The sequence below is a fragment of the Petaurus breviceps genome, unplaced genomic scaffold (genome assembly GCF_028583685.1).
Source record: "Petaurus breviceps papuanus isolate PSGF00001 unplaced genomic scaffold, PetGlider_PUasm1.0 91133, whole genome shotgun sequence".
Classification (NCBI taxonomy): Eukaryota; Metazoa; Chordata; class Mammalia; order Diprotodontia; family Petauridae; genus Petaurus; species Petaurus breviceps.
In genome coordinates this window covers 55785723-55801801 of record NW_027187419.1, presented here as the reverse complement: position 1 = coordinate 55801801, position 16079 = coordinate 55785723, and positions in this window count along the sequence as shown.

Below are 16079 nucleotides of genomic sequence, written 5' to 3'. Positions count from 1 at the left end.
ATTACAATCCTTATAAGTATGTGCAATAAAGAGCATTTGAGGTGCTTCTTATGTGATTATTCTGCATAAATGCCAGATTTGGGTCCCATAATACAAGGCTCTTATAGTGTTTGCATAGGTTTTTACTGAAGAAAGAAATTCATGAGTTATCTAACATTACTTTATAAGGACTTGAAATTAATGATGAATGCTCTAGTCTTATTTTTAAGACTAGAGTAGATCAATTAAGTTCAAATTAATATTAAGTCAAAGAAAATAAAGTCTGCTAGCTACATGGTCAATGCTTTAAACATCATGGCAGAGTGGAGAGAGAGGCAGACTGGATGCTAGGAAGGCTTGCATTGAAGTCATATTTCTTACCTGCTGACTAGGGGGACACTAGTCAACCTCACAATGCTCTAGGCAATTCTCTATAAATTATAGAGAAGTGGACAATCTTCATCCATACCTGGAGTTTCCTCCTCTGGGATTTCCTTATACCTATGAAATCATGGGTCTCCTGTCCTAAGCCTATTACATGAAACAAAGGCAGAAGATTAGCCCTGCAATTGTTCATTAATCCACAGGGTACAGTAGCTAGGAAGAAATGTAGCAATATTATGTGTTTCTCAAATGTCTATTCACACATGCAAGAGGTCAAAGAGTAAAAAAGCTAAGGGAAAAGATGTACTGGAAGCCTTAACATATAGAAATTATTATACATCACTAATAATTAGTGGGATATGATACAATATTAGGATCTGACAATTGAAAAGGATATTTTACTCAGCAGGATCATGTGAATAGAAGGGCTAGTGGAGCAGTATTTGAGTAACAATAACATATACTACTATTTGGAAATCAAACAACTTGTAGGGGGAAACATAGAGTAGAGCCAAGGTATCAAACATACCACCTGAGGACCCTCTGCAGCCTGTAACACTCTCAAGTGCAGCCCAAACCAGAATAAAATGAAATTGGGAAATATTTACCAAAATGAATATAAATAAAATATAACATAGATGATGTTACTAAGCACTTTTCTAAGTCAGTATATAGCCTTCAGGGATCCTTATCTATGGTCTAGTGTCCCCATTTCTGTTTAATACCATTGGCATAGAACATCTGGTTGAGACTTTGGAGCTGCTTGTGACTTTGCCCAGGTTCAATATTCCAGTGAAGCTGGAAGAAACTTCTCAGGAACAAATTATGAGGGGAGTAGGAAAACCTTTTTCAACACATGGGTGAATGAGTGGAGGAAACTATCAATTATTCTCCTCTCCCCTTTATAGGGGCCCAGTGACCAGTACAGGGGGCTAGTTTTACCATGGCTCCTCTTTCATACATGTGGAGTCAGTCCCATGGATTCCTGTCCTTCGAGTGTTCTCTAAAGTGTTGGTCTCTCTTGTGTCTCTCTTCAGGATGAACCAGTTTAGCTCTTTATCCAGAGTAACTCAAACAATCATTGGAATTCTCTGTCAATATGGCTTCCTATCTACTTACAACTGTCATCTTTCCAGTTTTCATCTCCTATTTCATCCAGGGATGTCTCTCATGATACTAATATTTGGGAACTTCCCACAATGAATTGCTGTTGTCTTGGCTATCGTAACCTATTTAAGCTAGCTGCCCCTATTCTAGATATATGACACTTATTATTAACCTTCTAATAACACTATCCCTTCTATTATTCACTATGAATAGCTCAGAGACTATCATATCAACCTAAAGCTATCTGCATTTGTCATTGACATGCTCAGGAGAGAATAGGCAATCCTTACAATGAGGTTCAAGACTCTTTGTTGCCCATCCTCAAAATGTCTTCATAATTTTTTTGTTTCTATTTATGTCCTAGGATTTAGAAATGAATTTAAAAACAGCTCCAGAACAATAAGCTAGAAATAAAAGGCTATTAACAATTACTAGAAAGTAATTTTTAAAAAGGACATTTTTGCTTACATATCATGATTCATAAAACCTCTTGCTATAAAACACTTTAGACCATGTTGTAGAGAGCACTGGATCTACAGTCAGAAGAACTTCTGCTTGGCTACTTCCTACTCATGTGACTTTAATAAGTCTCTTAACCTTTCAAAATCCTATGATTTCCTCTTCCATGGATAGTACCCTTTTTAGTTGGTATTTTTAAATATATATTATTTAGAGGAAGAAAAATCTTTCCCCAATATTTTAAAAAGGAAAGAATAGAAAATAATAAAACAAAAACTGATTTAGGAAATAAAATCATGACCATATGAGTATTCCTTATTGCCATGTTGATTAAAATGATTTGATTAAATGACAAAATGAATGAAACATATCATTGAACAGAAGCAACATATAACTCCACATCCTGGAGGACAGTAATCCTACTGTGGGATCAGGTTAAGACTGGTAGTGGGGAAACTTAGTACTTGGTTAATCAAGGAGAGTGGAATCTTCCATTTAATTTAAGGTAGGTTCTGGTTTTCAATTTATGAGTCAGAATTTATGTTGAAACTGAAGCAATTAGCTAGTAATTGAGGCATGTAAAGGGAAACTATTTGTGTGAGAAATGCTCCATGAGCATATCACCTATTTCTCCACTCCTGTGGCTCAACTATCCAGTTCCAGAATCAGCCTTACAGCTGAAGTTGTGTATGTAAGAATGAGCATTTGTAAACATTGTAAAACAATGACTCTGCTTTTGGGTGCCAAATGTCAGGCTTTCTGCCAATGAAATAAGTCATTTTGTAATCCTGAACCTGACAATATAAGCAAAGGGTTAGGGATTCTCTTGCTGAACTCCTATTGCTAGCTTAATTGTAGTCAGAGTACATACAAGGTCAAGAATGCCAAATCCAAGCAAGAAAATTAACCTATATTTGATGTCAGGTTGCTAGACTGGGAGAAGGGAAATGACATGGAGCTTGGTACCTTGAGTAATGGACAGCACAGTGGATAGAGTGCTAGATTTGAAATCAGGAATACTGATCAAAGCTGGCCTCAGACACTTATAAGCTAAGTGAACCTATGTCACTTAACTCTGTTTGTCTCAGTTTCTCATTTATAAAATGACCTAGAGAAGGAAATGGCAGACAACTTTAGTATCTTTGCCAAGAAAACCTCAAATGGGGCACTGAAGAGTCAGACACAACTGAAATGACTGACCAGGGGCGGCCAGGTGGGGCAGTGAGTAAAAGCGCCGGCCCCGGAGTCGAAAGACCCAGGATCGGTTCTGGCCTCAGATACTTAGCACCCACATAAAATAACTGGCCATGTAACCTTGAGCAAGTTACTTAACACCAATTTCTTTAAAAAAAAAAAGAAATGACTGACCAACAGCAAAACCTTGAGTAAAGAAAGCACAAAAAAAAAACAGGCAAGAAGTTCAAGGAAACAGGAGATCTCATCTGATTGCCAAACCAAGTTGTTCAACACGAAAGTCAGAGTCAGGACTGTTTCAATCTTATAAACCAGGACAAGTTAAAGAAAATCCAGGAAAAAAAATGATAGAGATACAATCAGATAGTCAACCAGAATTTATTAAACACATTCTATGTGCCAGGCACTGGGAATCTTCAATATTTTTTCTAGAGGTATTTCCTAGATCTGAAACTATGTGCCCACCCCACATGCTTCCCCATAGCTTTCAAATACTGGCATTAGTATTTTAAAATATTCAATTAAAAAATCATGGTCATATCCTTCTTACCAGGGCTCATTCATGCCACAATGAGCAACACCTCCCCATTCTTGTTGGAGGGTATTTGGAGAGAAAAATCAGACCTATTTGGTGTCAGTATGTTTGTGAATTGACAAGACATTTCAAGGACAGTGAGATGAACAAGGTTTCAAGCTCAGTAATCCATATTATATTAGAAAGCAGAAATAAAGGGGTAACCAAGAAGTTGACCATTTTTGTGACAACCTGACTCCTAAAAATGTTAGTTCTTTAGTGTTAGTTTGGCTGCCTGTGCTCCTTGTCTAATGCTTGGCACTGATATGCTACACAGTTACGGGTAGAGAGACCTCTTCTGGACTCGGCCAAATTATGGGGCCATAAACCTGTCCACTTTTCTTTTAATGTGTAGAAGGAGAATAAGTAGAGACAATTTAGCAATGTAGTACACTGTAAATGAGTTGCTATTATCTCTGTTGCCAGCTTAGTTTGGAGATTTAGTGCTCATTTGCCTAGGAATGCGTAGAAAGTAAAAACATCATTCAGTATAGACTATACTAAAATGTTAGCATCAAATCCAAACAAGCTAACACACAAATGGAAATAGGATTATTATTCCATAGAAAGGTACTCCATAAACCTAGAAAAAAAGAAAGAAAGAAAAGCAATTAAATGTTTTCCTTTTACTAAAAAATTCACATCTCAGTTCAATCAGAAACCAATATAATGGATTGTGCAGATGTAAATGTTTTTTTCATAAAATATTCTTAAATATCATTTACAATACAGTACATAAATGTGAATAATATCTTATGCAACTGTATGGAATCTGCCATATTTACCTCTGGGTAGAGTTGAGGTTGTTATCAGCAGTCTTCATAAAGTTTATGTGAAAACCTTTTGATCCTAATTTTTTTTTAACACTTCAAAGAAGTACCAACATTCACTGACCATATTGAAGCATAAAAATCCTTTACTTTCCACTAGTGTGCTTTTAAGAAATTCTAGGTAGATACTTTAGGAAACTTAGAATAGTTTAAAAACAGTAATAAAGGTCATAACTAGAGTGATAGTGATTAGAATAAAAAAAACTGGAGGAAATAAAGGGCATTTCAGAGATAGACTTATAATAGTAGATAAAGAGCTGGGCTTGGAGTCATAAAGACTTGAGCTCAAATCTAATCTCATACATACCAGTGGTATAGCCCTGGTGGGCAATTCATTTAACCTTTATCTGCCTAAATTTCCTCATTTATAAAATGGGGCTAATAATATCATGTAACTTTCTGAATTGTTGTAGTGATAAAATGAGATGATAATTGTAAAGCATTTTGCAAACCTCTAATTGATATATAAATGCTATTATTATTAATTTCCTTTACTCGTTCATTCATTAATGCCACAAGTACTTATTAAGTGCTTCACATTGTGCTTGTCAGTGGGGAGAAATTCAATATACAGATAAGACAAAGCTGTAGAATCTGTAAGACTTACCAATTAATTCAATATGTGGGAACAGGGGAGCAGTGCAGAAAAGAGAGGGAAGAGTCAAAACTGACTCTGAAATGTTAAGTATTTTGAATATCTGGGAGACTGGTAAAAGAAAATAGGGCAAAGAAATAGGGAAGTTGGTATGAAGAACTGGGTTGGCAGAGTGGGGTGGAGATGATGAGTTCAGTTTTGGATATGTTAAGTTAGAGGTACTGGCTGGCCAATTAAGCAGGCAGTTGGAAATGCAGAACTGGAAAGAGTTCCTATTTAACTTGGAATCCAATTAAAATTCCCAGATTTTTTTTCAAAATACTGCTGTCCAGACATCTTGTCCTTCTATGATTGCTTTGGGATTTAAGGGTATTTGTATGTGTTCAACTGACATGCAAGATTTTGCTCCTGTTAAATGTAATTATATTGGTTTCCAACAGTGTTCCAAGCTATTGAGTTCTATGCCTCTACCAAACAAAGCTATTCTACTTTTAAGGTCTAGCTCAAATGTTTTCCCCTCTAGGAAGTCTTCGCTTTTCTCTGAGTTGGAAGTGAACTCTATGTATGTATATGTATGAAGTCTCTCTCTGTCTTTGTCTCTCTCTCTCTGTCTCTCTCTCTCTCCTTCCTCTTTGTTTTACCTATCCTACACACTTAATAATTTTAAAATGCATCGTACAGTTATCTGATCACATGACTCATTCTATTAGAATATAAACTGCTTCCAAATAGAGATTTTATTCTTTTTCATTTTTGTAGTCCTAGCAACAGAGCTTTCCACTTTTAATTTAGTCAGAACCTACAATTTATTTGATCTAGGGAGTCCCTGGAAATAAAAAATTTCCTCTCCCAATGTATATTGATAATTGTTCTGCCACTTATAGTCATAGAGAGTTATTTATTGCACTGAGAGGTTAAGTGACTTGTTCTCCATCAGGTAGCTAGTACCTGTCAATTCTAAGGTCAGTACCATACTCAACTCATTCCATAGCCACTCACCTTGAATATAATAGGCACTTATAAATATTTTTTTAAGGATCATTTTAAATATAAATTCTTTTGGCCATGGTATAAACTTTATCAGATTTGTATCATTTGAAAAATTAATTAATATATTATGTTATCACAAAAGCTACTAATGAAAATGAACAAGAATGGATTAAAGTCTTGTGACACAATATAAGAAATATTTTTATAAATTATTATAGAAATATTAAATAATGTCTTTAATCACAGGTGTTCAAGAACCTTCATATCCAACTAGTAGTACAATCATGCAATTAACTTTTTTGTGTGATTTTGCCAAACTGTGGGTTACTTAAAAGTGACATTTTCCCCCTCTTCCTCTTCTTTGTAAATACTTTGTTACTGTGTTTAGTTTTACTTATACTCATTTGATAATAATCTATTCCCACAAGGTCTCATTTAACTACCCTATCCTGTTTCTTTAATTTATTTAACTTCCCTATGTGTTCTCTGTTTTTTTCCATTCTTTTAATCTATGTTTTCTAAAGGTAAGAATGCATTACAAAATTTTTCCTTCTCATGCCTCCTCTAAATTCTTAGTTTAAGTAACATTCTTGTGAGGTGATCTTTTGTGAGATGTTTTTGTTTACTTTTTCCTCATTATTTCTCTCTTTCAGTTTACTCTCAATTCTGTTCTACACTTAATGATTATGGAACTTCTGAAGTTTGAAATTTGAACTCCATTCTCTATCCCTCCTCCATGATATTGCTTACATAGATTGTAGGTTTAACTCAATCCTCTTGCTACTTTTTTTTCCTTTTCCTGTGTGTCACTTTCAGAAATATGAGGTCAGAAAGGGAGCAATGACAAGTCACTTAACCTGAGTACAAATTCCTGAGCTTGAAAATGTGGTGATAATAAGTCTTGCTTGCCTCACAGTTATAAAAAAGATCAAATGGCAAAATGTGTGGGGAAAATGCTTTACAAACTGAACAGTCCTAGGCACGTATAAGGCATATTTCCATATTCCAGGAATGACTGAAAAAAAAATATCAGTAAATCCAAAGAGAAACTACAGTAAAGTCAGTGTTGAAATCAATAAACTTTTTTTAACCATCTACTATGTGCCAAGCACTGCTAAAAGCTAGAGATACAAACAAAGGAAAGAAATAATGCCTACTATCAAGAAGCTCACAATCTAATATTAAAAGAAGTATGGGGGTGGGTGAGAGGAGATTACCCAGTGAGGGAGCACTGTAAAGTGCCAGGATGAGAAATTGTCTGTGGAAGTATGAGTTTCTAAACTGATGTCAACTTACAGAATGATTCGTTTCTGGATATGATAAATTTCAAGAAAGTAGCCAGGTGGGAAATGGTGAGGAAAATTCCCTGGGAATTCTTTAAATGGAGGAAGATTAGAGAGGAAATCTGAGATATCCATCCCCCACCTTCAGCAACCAGATTGAGGGTGGTGGCTCAAGAACAGAGGGCCTTGAGGAGGTGGGAGTTTCCAAATAGATTTAATCTGGCACAATGATGAATTTCTAAAGATGATGAAGTCCAAGAAAATTATCTTTAATTCCAAATCTGGGATTAAAGAAAACCAACCAATATCCTACTAGTGTTTGGAGAGAATAACATCAGGGAGTGAGCTTCAGCTCAGTTAAATAGATTTGAAAACTGCCAGAATCTAACTAGGGATACTCCAGTAGGGTTAGGAAGGTATACTATTGTTTTGTTTTGTTTTGTGAATGCAAACACACATAAGGAAGAAAAGTCAATATCAAGATGCCTCAGAAACTGGCGCAAGAACAAATGGGGTACTACAAACCCATCAAAGAGAGCAGAATGAGCCAAACCTTAATCCTAGTACCAAATCCCAAACCAGAATCTGACTGAGGAGAATAAACTAGAATAAAACACAATGAGGAATTATTATGAGATATTGAATTGCTCAAAAAGTAAATGCAGAATAATATAACAACTACAAGAACAGCCTCAGAGACAAAAATGGTTTAGTTGTAAGGACTACAAGAATAGCAATGGGAAAAATGAAGGAAGTGATAAAAAATAAGTAAGAGGTTTGGATGAAAAATAAATGGGAGGAAAATAAATAGTTTAGAACAAAGTACATAAAACTTTACCCAAGTAGCAGACTCTTTTAAAGATAGAACAAAAATAATTCAATAATTCCAAGGCATAGTAAAATATATTATAATAAAGTTTTTAAATTAGAAAAATTAAATAAAGTATAAGTTATATATTATTAAATATAACTGACCTGAAATATGTCAAGTAGAGATAATTTTAGAATAACTGGAATCACTGAAAACCATGAAAAAATGGTTACCATATTTTAAGAAATCATAAAATAAAACTGCTCAGATTTATTAGAAACAAATTTTAAAGTAAAAATAGAAAGAATTCTCTAGTCACCTTCTGAAAGAAACTCCAAATTGAAAACACCAAAGAATGTTATAGCCAAAATCCAGAATTTCCAGTTCAAAGAAAGGGAGGGAAAAGACTAACCACATTCAGAAGAGTTCAAGTACTAAGAAACCATAGTTGGGATCACATAAGACTATGATGCTGCTACTATAAAGAAGAGGAAAACCTTGGAATAGAGTAAACCAAGGATAATCTAGCCTGGACCTAGAAGTAAAAATTTTAAAAGTACCTTTAGTAGAGTATTTAAAATCATTCCTGATTAATAACCTGAGATGAACAAAACACTTGAATCTCAGATAGAAGGGTCAAGAAAAACCTAACAAGATGAATTTATTTGAGCAATTTTGAGCAAAAACTGTTTATGTCTTAATAGGGAAAGAAGAGATGTGCGCTTTTACAACCTCAAGGCCTTCAAAAATTGTTGAATTAAGAAAATCATGCAGTGTAGAAGGAAGTTTCATCTCTTTTGGAGGTTTTAAGAGAATAAAGAAAAGGAAATAAAAAAGGAATAACATAGGGAAGAAATGAGAATGAAGGAGAAAAAACCTTATTCTCATAATGAAGGTGTAAGAGAATATGCAGATATAGTAGATAGAGTTGGGATACCAGACTTTTCAAGAAACACTCATCTAAAAAGAATAAAGGAAGGTTGAACAATTTTGTGTAGAAATATATTAAAATAAGCAGGGAAATGGCACTTAACAGGGATGAGGAAGAGAGAGAAAAATTTAGTAGGTAGGATGAAGAAGAGAAGGGAATAAGTACAAATAAAAGACATTCCAAAATAGTAAGTAAATCAACAAGATTATAAGAATGAGTGATCAGAGAAGAGGGGAAGTGGGTTGGGGTTAAACCACTTAAATTTTAGGCAACTAACATTCGTCACATCCTTCCTTCCATCATCCTCTTCTTTGTTCAAAAGGGGGAAAACTATAGAACTTCAGGTAAAAAGAGGACAAAGAATATAAGGATATAATGGAGGTAAGTATCCAATTAATAACTATACTTTAATGTGAATGAATAAACTCAACAAAAGAAGGGGTTAGCATAATGGATTAGAAAATATAATCCAAAGATATTTTTAAAAGAAACATGCTTTTTAAAATATTCAAATAGCTGAATTCTGTTCTAGCACCTTATTTTATTATACTTCAGTCAAACTTTAAAGAACAGAAGAAACAATGACCTTAGATAAGACAGTAAAAATAGACACATCATCATCATCATCATCATCATCATCATCATCATCATCATCATCATCATCATCATTATTATTATTATTATTATTATTAATCGCTAGCTAGGTGCCAGGCCTGAATTTAGGAAGGCTCATCTTCCTGATTTCAAATCTGGCCTCACACACTTACTCCCTGTGCAAACCTGAGCAAGTCATTAACCTACTGTTAGCCTCAGTTTCATCATCTGTAGAATGAGCTGGAGTAAGAAATAGTAAACCACTCCAGTATCTTTGCCAAGAAAACCCCAAATGGAGCCATGAAGAGTTGGACACAACTGAAAAATGACCGAAAAAGAAATAAGGAAATTGTTTTGGGCTTAAAGGCGCTGTAGAAAATGAAATAACAGCATTACCTAATTTACATGCAGTGAATGGCATAATACATAAATATTTTTTAGGTTAACTGAATTATAAGAAGGCCTAAATGTACCATTTCAAATCTAGAAAAGGGTAAGAAATAAACTGGAGTTTAAGAAGCATTAGATATGATAAATGCCTCATAATCACTGAATGAAAATATATAAAAATATGTATGTGTATGTACACTTTCAATTATACATGACACCTTTAGAAATAAAATCACATATGATAGAAGCATGCAATTTCAAACAAATAACTAAAAGCAGAAATATTAAAATATCCTTTTTGATAACAATCAAATAAAATCTATCATTATTAAGTTTTTGAATAAACAGTTTGAATTAGCATGATTCTAAATATTTGTTGAATCAAAAATTTAGTAGATTTATAGTTTCATATTCATTATTTCTTGTTGTTCTTGCCTTTGAAAATGATTGTGCTTATACATGTTTGCTAAGTTCATAATAAAAAAGTAAATTTTAAAAATTAAGCACATTTACTCACTGAAAAAATATTTATGGAGCTGTGTAAGACATGATTCTTGTCATTAGCTCTCGGAATTTTGTCTAATTGAGCAAACATATGTATATGAATAATACAATTTAAAACAGAGAAGTGATATAAAAATCATTTGGAAGATCAGAGGAGGAAGAAATCCATTGGAATTGAAGTTATCTAGGGAAAAGATAAGGCATCTATGCTGAAATTTGAAGTGTTGATAATATTACAAACAAATATTTGCAGTTGGGAAATAGAGTCTTTTTTTCTTTTTCTTTTCTATTTTATTTCATTAAATTTGTTTATCTACTTTTAGTTTACTACATTAAGGTTCACAATCCCTCAAGTTCCAAATTCTGCCCCCCCTTACTATGCCCCCCCCACCTACAGCATGCAATCTGATATAGGCTCTACAAATACCTTTGCATTAAGCATTAGTCAGGTTGTAAAGAAGAATTATAACCAATGACATGAACAAAGAGAAAGAAGGAATAAAACAAAACTGAACACAAAAGAGAGAGCAAGTAGTTTGCTTCCATCTGCATTCAAACTCTGTAGTTCTTTCCTCTGGATGTGGCTATCCTTTCCACCATGAGGCTTTTGGAGTTGTCTCATAACTTTGCTTTGCTGAGAGGAGCCCAGTCTATCAAAGTTAATCATCACACATATGATGTGTTTGTAATAGTGCACAAAGTTCTACTGGTTCTGCTTTTCTCACTTAGCATCAGTTTATATAAGTATTTCCAGGTTATTATGAAGTCTGTCTGCTCCTCATTTCTTATAGCACAATAGTATTCCATTACATTCATATACCACAACTTGTTTAGCAATTCCCCAATTGATGGGCATCCCCTTGATTTCCAATTCTTTGCCACCTCAAAAATAACTGCTATAAATATTTTTGTACATACAGGTCTTCCTCCTTCTTGTATGATTTCTTTAGGATACAGCCCTAGAAGTGGTATTGCTGGGTCAAAGGGTATGTACTTTTTGATAGCTCTTAGGGCATAGTTCCAAATTGCTCTCCAGAATGGTTGGATCAGTTCACAACTCCACCAGCAATGCATTAGTGTTCCAAATTTTCCACATCCTCTCCAGCATTTGTCATTTTCCTGTTTTGCCATTTTTTTTCTTTTTTTTTGGAGGGCCATTGGGGTTAAGTGACTTGCCCAATGTCACATGGCTAGTTTTTGTGTTGAGTGTCTGAAGCTGGATTTGAACTCAGGTCCTCCTGACTCCAGGGCCCATGTTCTATTCACTGTGCCACCTAGCCACTCTGTGTTTTGTTATCTTAACCAATCTGACTGATGAGGTGTGGTACCTTAGAGTTGTTTTGATTTGCATTTCTCTAATCAATAGTGATTTAGAGCATTTTTTCATATGTTTAGAGATATTTTTAATTTCTTCCTCTGAAAACTGCCTGTCCATATACTTTGATAAATTATCAACTGGGGAATGACTTGTATTCTTATAAATTTGACTCAATTCTCTGTATATTTTAGAAATGAGGCCTTTATCAGAGCCACTGGTTGTAAAAATTCTTTCCCGATTTTTCACTTCCCTCCTAATCTTGGTTACATTAACTTTATTTGTACAAAACCTTTTCAATTTAATGTAATCAAAATTATCCATTTTGCATTTTGTAATGCTTTCTATCTCTTCTTTGGTCATAATTTCCTCCCTTCTCCATAAATCTGACAGGAAACCTTTATATCTAGATCATGCTCCCATTTAGATTTTATTTTGGTATATGGTGTAAGATATTGGTCTATGCCCAGTTTCTGCTGTACTATTTTCCAGTTTTCCCAGAAGTTTTTGTCAAATAGTGAATTCTTATCCCAGAAGCTAGGGTCTTTGGGTTTGTCAAACAGTAGATTACTATTGTCATTGACTGCTGTGTCTGGTGTACCTAATCTATTCCAATGATCTACCACTCTATTCCTCAGCAAGTACCAAGTAATTTTGATGAATTCTGCTTTATAATAATGTGAAGTCTTTTTTAAAAAAATATATAAAGAACAATGGGATTTATATAAGCATTTGACATTAATTTTCTAAGACATTATTTTTCCACATTTTTAAATTTTAGACAAATATTTAAACTTAAATACATAAGAAAAGAAAAAAATGATAAACAAATATAAAAGGAAAAAACAATGTCATGTGTACAGCAAAACACAGGAGCAGATTCAGAATTTATAGCAATAACTTACCATTTCAAAAAAGTCTATATATTAGTTAATGTGTATTATGTTGAAAGCTGTCCATCTTTTCTTTGCTTCCTTGTAGATTTTCTTTTGTTCTCTGTTTTTTCCACCTACTCCCCACCTTCATCCTACCCACCACCCCAAAGCTACAATTGAGCCTGGATGTATTTATATAGAGGTATTGATATATACATAAACATATACATATACATACATACATACATATAAAAATATATTCTCCCCAGGAGATTCTACTCCTGATTTTGTTTTTCTGTTTGTGCATATCCATTTTTCCTATTTCTCCTTACTCCTCTACTTTACCTGCTACCTCGGCCTCCTATTACCTAACCTACTCCCACTCCAGAAATCCCTCCCTTATCCCCCCCGCTTCCTCTAAATCTAAAGACCCTTCTATATCCCCCTTTTAAGGTCACCCTCCACTCTAAATATCCCTTCTTTATCCTCTCCCCCCTCCCTATCCCCTTAGATTTTTATTTCTTTCTAAATTTTGAACTTTTATACTCTTCTAGATTCTAAATTTAAAAGACATACTTTTCTAGATGTATATGTATTTCTTTCAAAATTTAGAAGACTTTTATACTCTTCTAGATGTATATGCATTTTTCCCTCCTAAGGAGAATATTAAGAGGAATATTTTAAGGAGATATATTGCATAAATTATCTATGTGATCTCTCATACTCTGGTACTTTATTAAAATAGAAAACAAACACTTATTAAGTTCCCTCTGAGTAGAGCAACTACCAAGAACCCAGTAGCCTGCTTTAGTGTACAAAGAATTAGACTTAGATTTAGGAAGATTTGGTTTCAGGTCTTGCATCTGACATAATAGTTAAGGTAATAATAGCTAACATTTATATAGTGCCTACTATGTGCCCAGCATTGTGGTAAGCATTATAATGTGTTGCCTGTGTGTCCATGTAACATTCACTTAATCCTTTCATGCACCAAGAAACAAACACTTATAAATTACAGTGCATTCAGGTCAATGGAGGGAGTTTCCACACTTAAAAATTTCCCATACTAATGAAATCTTGGTCTGGTTCAGAACTGAGTACACAGTATTGTGATAGTTGTAAAAGAGACACATCTACAATTACAGTGTCAAACCAACCCAGCCTTTCCCAAACAGAAAAGTTCCAGGGAGTTCCTGAGATTTGGGAGGTCAAAGTGAACAAGATCTCATTAGAGGTTCCTGAACAATGGAAGAAAACAATGACTGGAAGGTTTTTTTGCAAAGATTTAAATGAGGTTTCCACCATGGTCATCAGAGACTCCTCTGAATGGCATTTTCTCCTCTCCCCCTTCCACACTGTATGAGGCCAATGCCAGTTCTGATAACAAAAGAAAACTATGCAGAGAGCTTTCTTATTTTGTATATACCTGTTGGTTCAAGAAGAGACAGGAAGGATTTTCTACCCCACATTGTACCTAAGCATTCTTTTGTCAACTGCAGTCAGGATGGGAGAACTCGTCACCCTTCTTGTCAAGTTTTCAGCTTTCTCCTCTTTGTTGAGAACCAAAGCAGGGGGTGGGGGGGGAATAGACAGAACAGCACTAACCCATAATTTTTTTATGGTAACATAATGGAAAAGGACATGTAACCACATAACAATTGCATGTTTCAGCAGATTACTCTGTAATATATATTTTTTTAATTCTCCAGTTACTTTAAACATAATTACTACATTACCTGACATTCTCAGATCTCCTGACAGTCTTTGAGAAGACAGAATAATGTAATCTTGCTGTCACTACAATGCATTTGTTTATTGTGCAGGTACCTGGCCAGTAGCTAAGGTGGGCTCTGGTGCCAACAATGTTATCTGAAGTGCTATCAGGAAATAGCAGACTCTCACACTGTAATTAAAGTGAGTGGATTCCTTTGTGTGTGGTAACAAGTTCTGAACCAGGAAGACTGGTGGATGGGAAAAAAATAATCATCAATAGTAAATCCCATGAAAAATTCATATTTTTGCAGACTTCACCAAAATTTGAACCCTAATTTCTCAGTTTGTCACAGTGTAAGGTTTCATCTATAACCCCTTCCTCTAAGCTCTTCTGGCATTGCTGCTGCCCAATAAAGGCTCCAGTCTGCCTCTACTGCTCTGCCCCTCAATTGTGGACCAAGACATTGTAAGACAGACAGACAAACATCTTTTAAAAGATCCAGGGTCTTATTTCAGAATATTAGTTATAATTCTGATGTTCATTGTTCTAGTTAAACAATATCTGGCATATTATGTTCTATATTAGAATCTAAATTTAGGAAGGACATTGGTAAGTTAGAATGATGAGGAGGGATGGGGCCTTGCCTTCTGAGAACACACTGAAAGAATTGTAGATGTTCATTAAGCTACAGAAGTGAAATTGTCAAGGGTGGGGTGAGATAGTAGACTTTAAGTAATTGCAAGATTGTCATTGGAATGAAAGATTAAATTTTTTCTATTTTGGCCCCAAGAATGGATTTAATCTCATTTTAAGGAAAGCTTTCCTAACTGTATCATCTAAAAGTAGAGTTGGTTGCATAAAGGAGGTAGTAGATTTGACCCACTATAGGACTTCAAAGCTAAAGGTGATGATGGTGGTGGTAGTTGAAAATTTTGTAGAGAAAATTCTTTACCAAGAATGGGTTGAACTGATTAAATATGAGGTCATTTCTATCTCCGAAATTCCCTGTGCAAATTATATCTGCCTGTATAGCTTAGTTAGGTCCACATGGGTTGTCTAAAAATATAGACATGTGGCTCACGGATGGTTTAGCTGTATATCCTTGTGATCTGGCCTACCTTTCTTCAAGGGAGACTACAATTTCTACCTTGAGAGGAGCAGGGGAAAGGATATGGGCATTTGCTCCTTCCTTTGACTGTCTCCAAGAATTGTATTGGGCTAGAATTCTATCTAGTTGCCTTCTCAAATATCTCTGTTCATATCTAGGAGTGTGAGTCTGACTTCAGAAGCAAAGCTGTTATTCTCATACCCTTTTAAGGGAGAGGACAAACCTTAGCTTATATTCACTAAATCAGCTTCTTCCCACAAAATACTAGATAAATAAAACACAATCATAAATAATTAATTATGAGTAAATCCATTTATATAAGAAAACAACAAACAGAAATTGAAGAAGTTATAAACAATAGAATGCATGAAAGATTATACAGGAGTTACTGTGAATGGGCCTACAAGCTCTTAGTGCTCCCAAAGTGATCTGATCCAAGGTG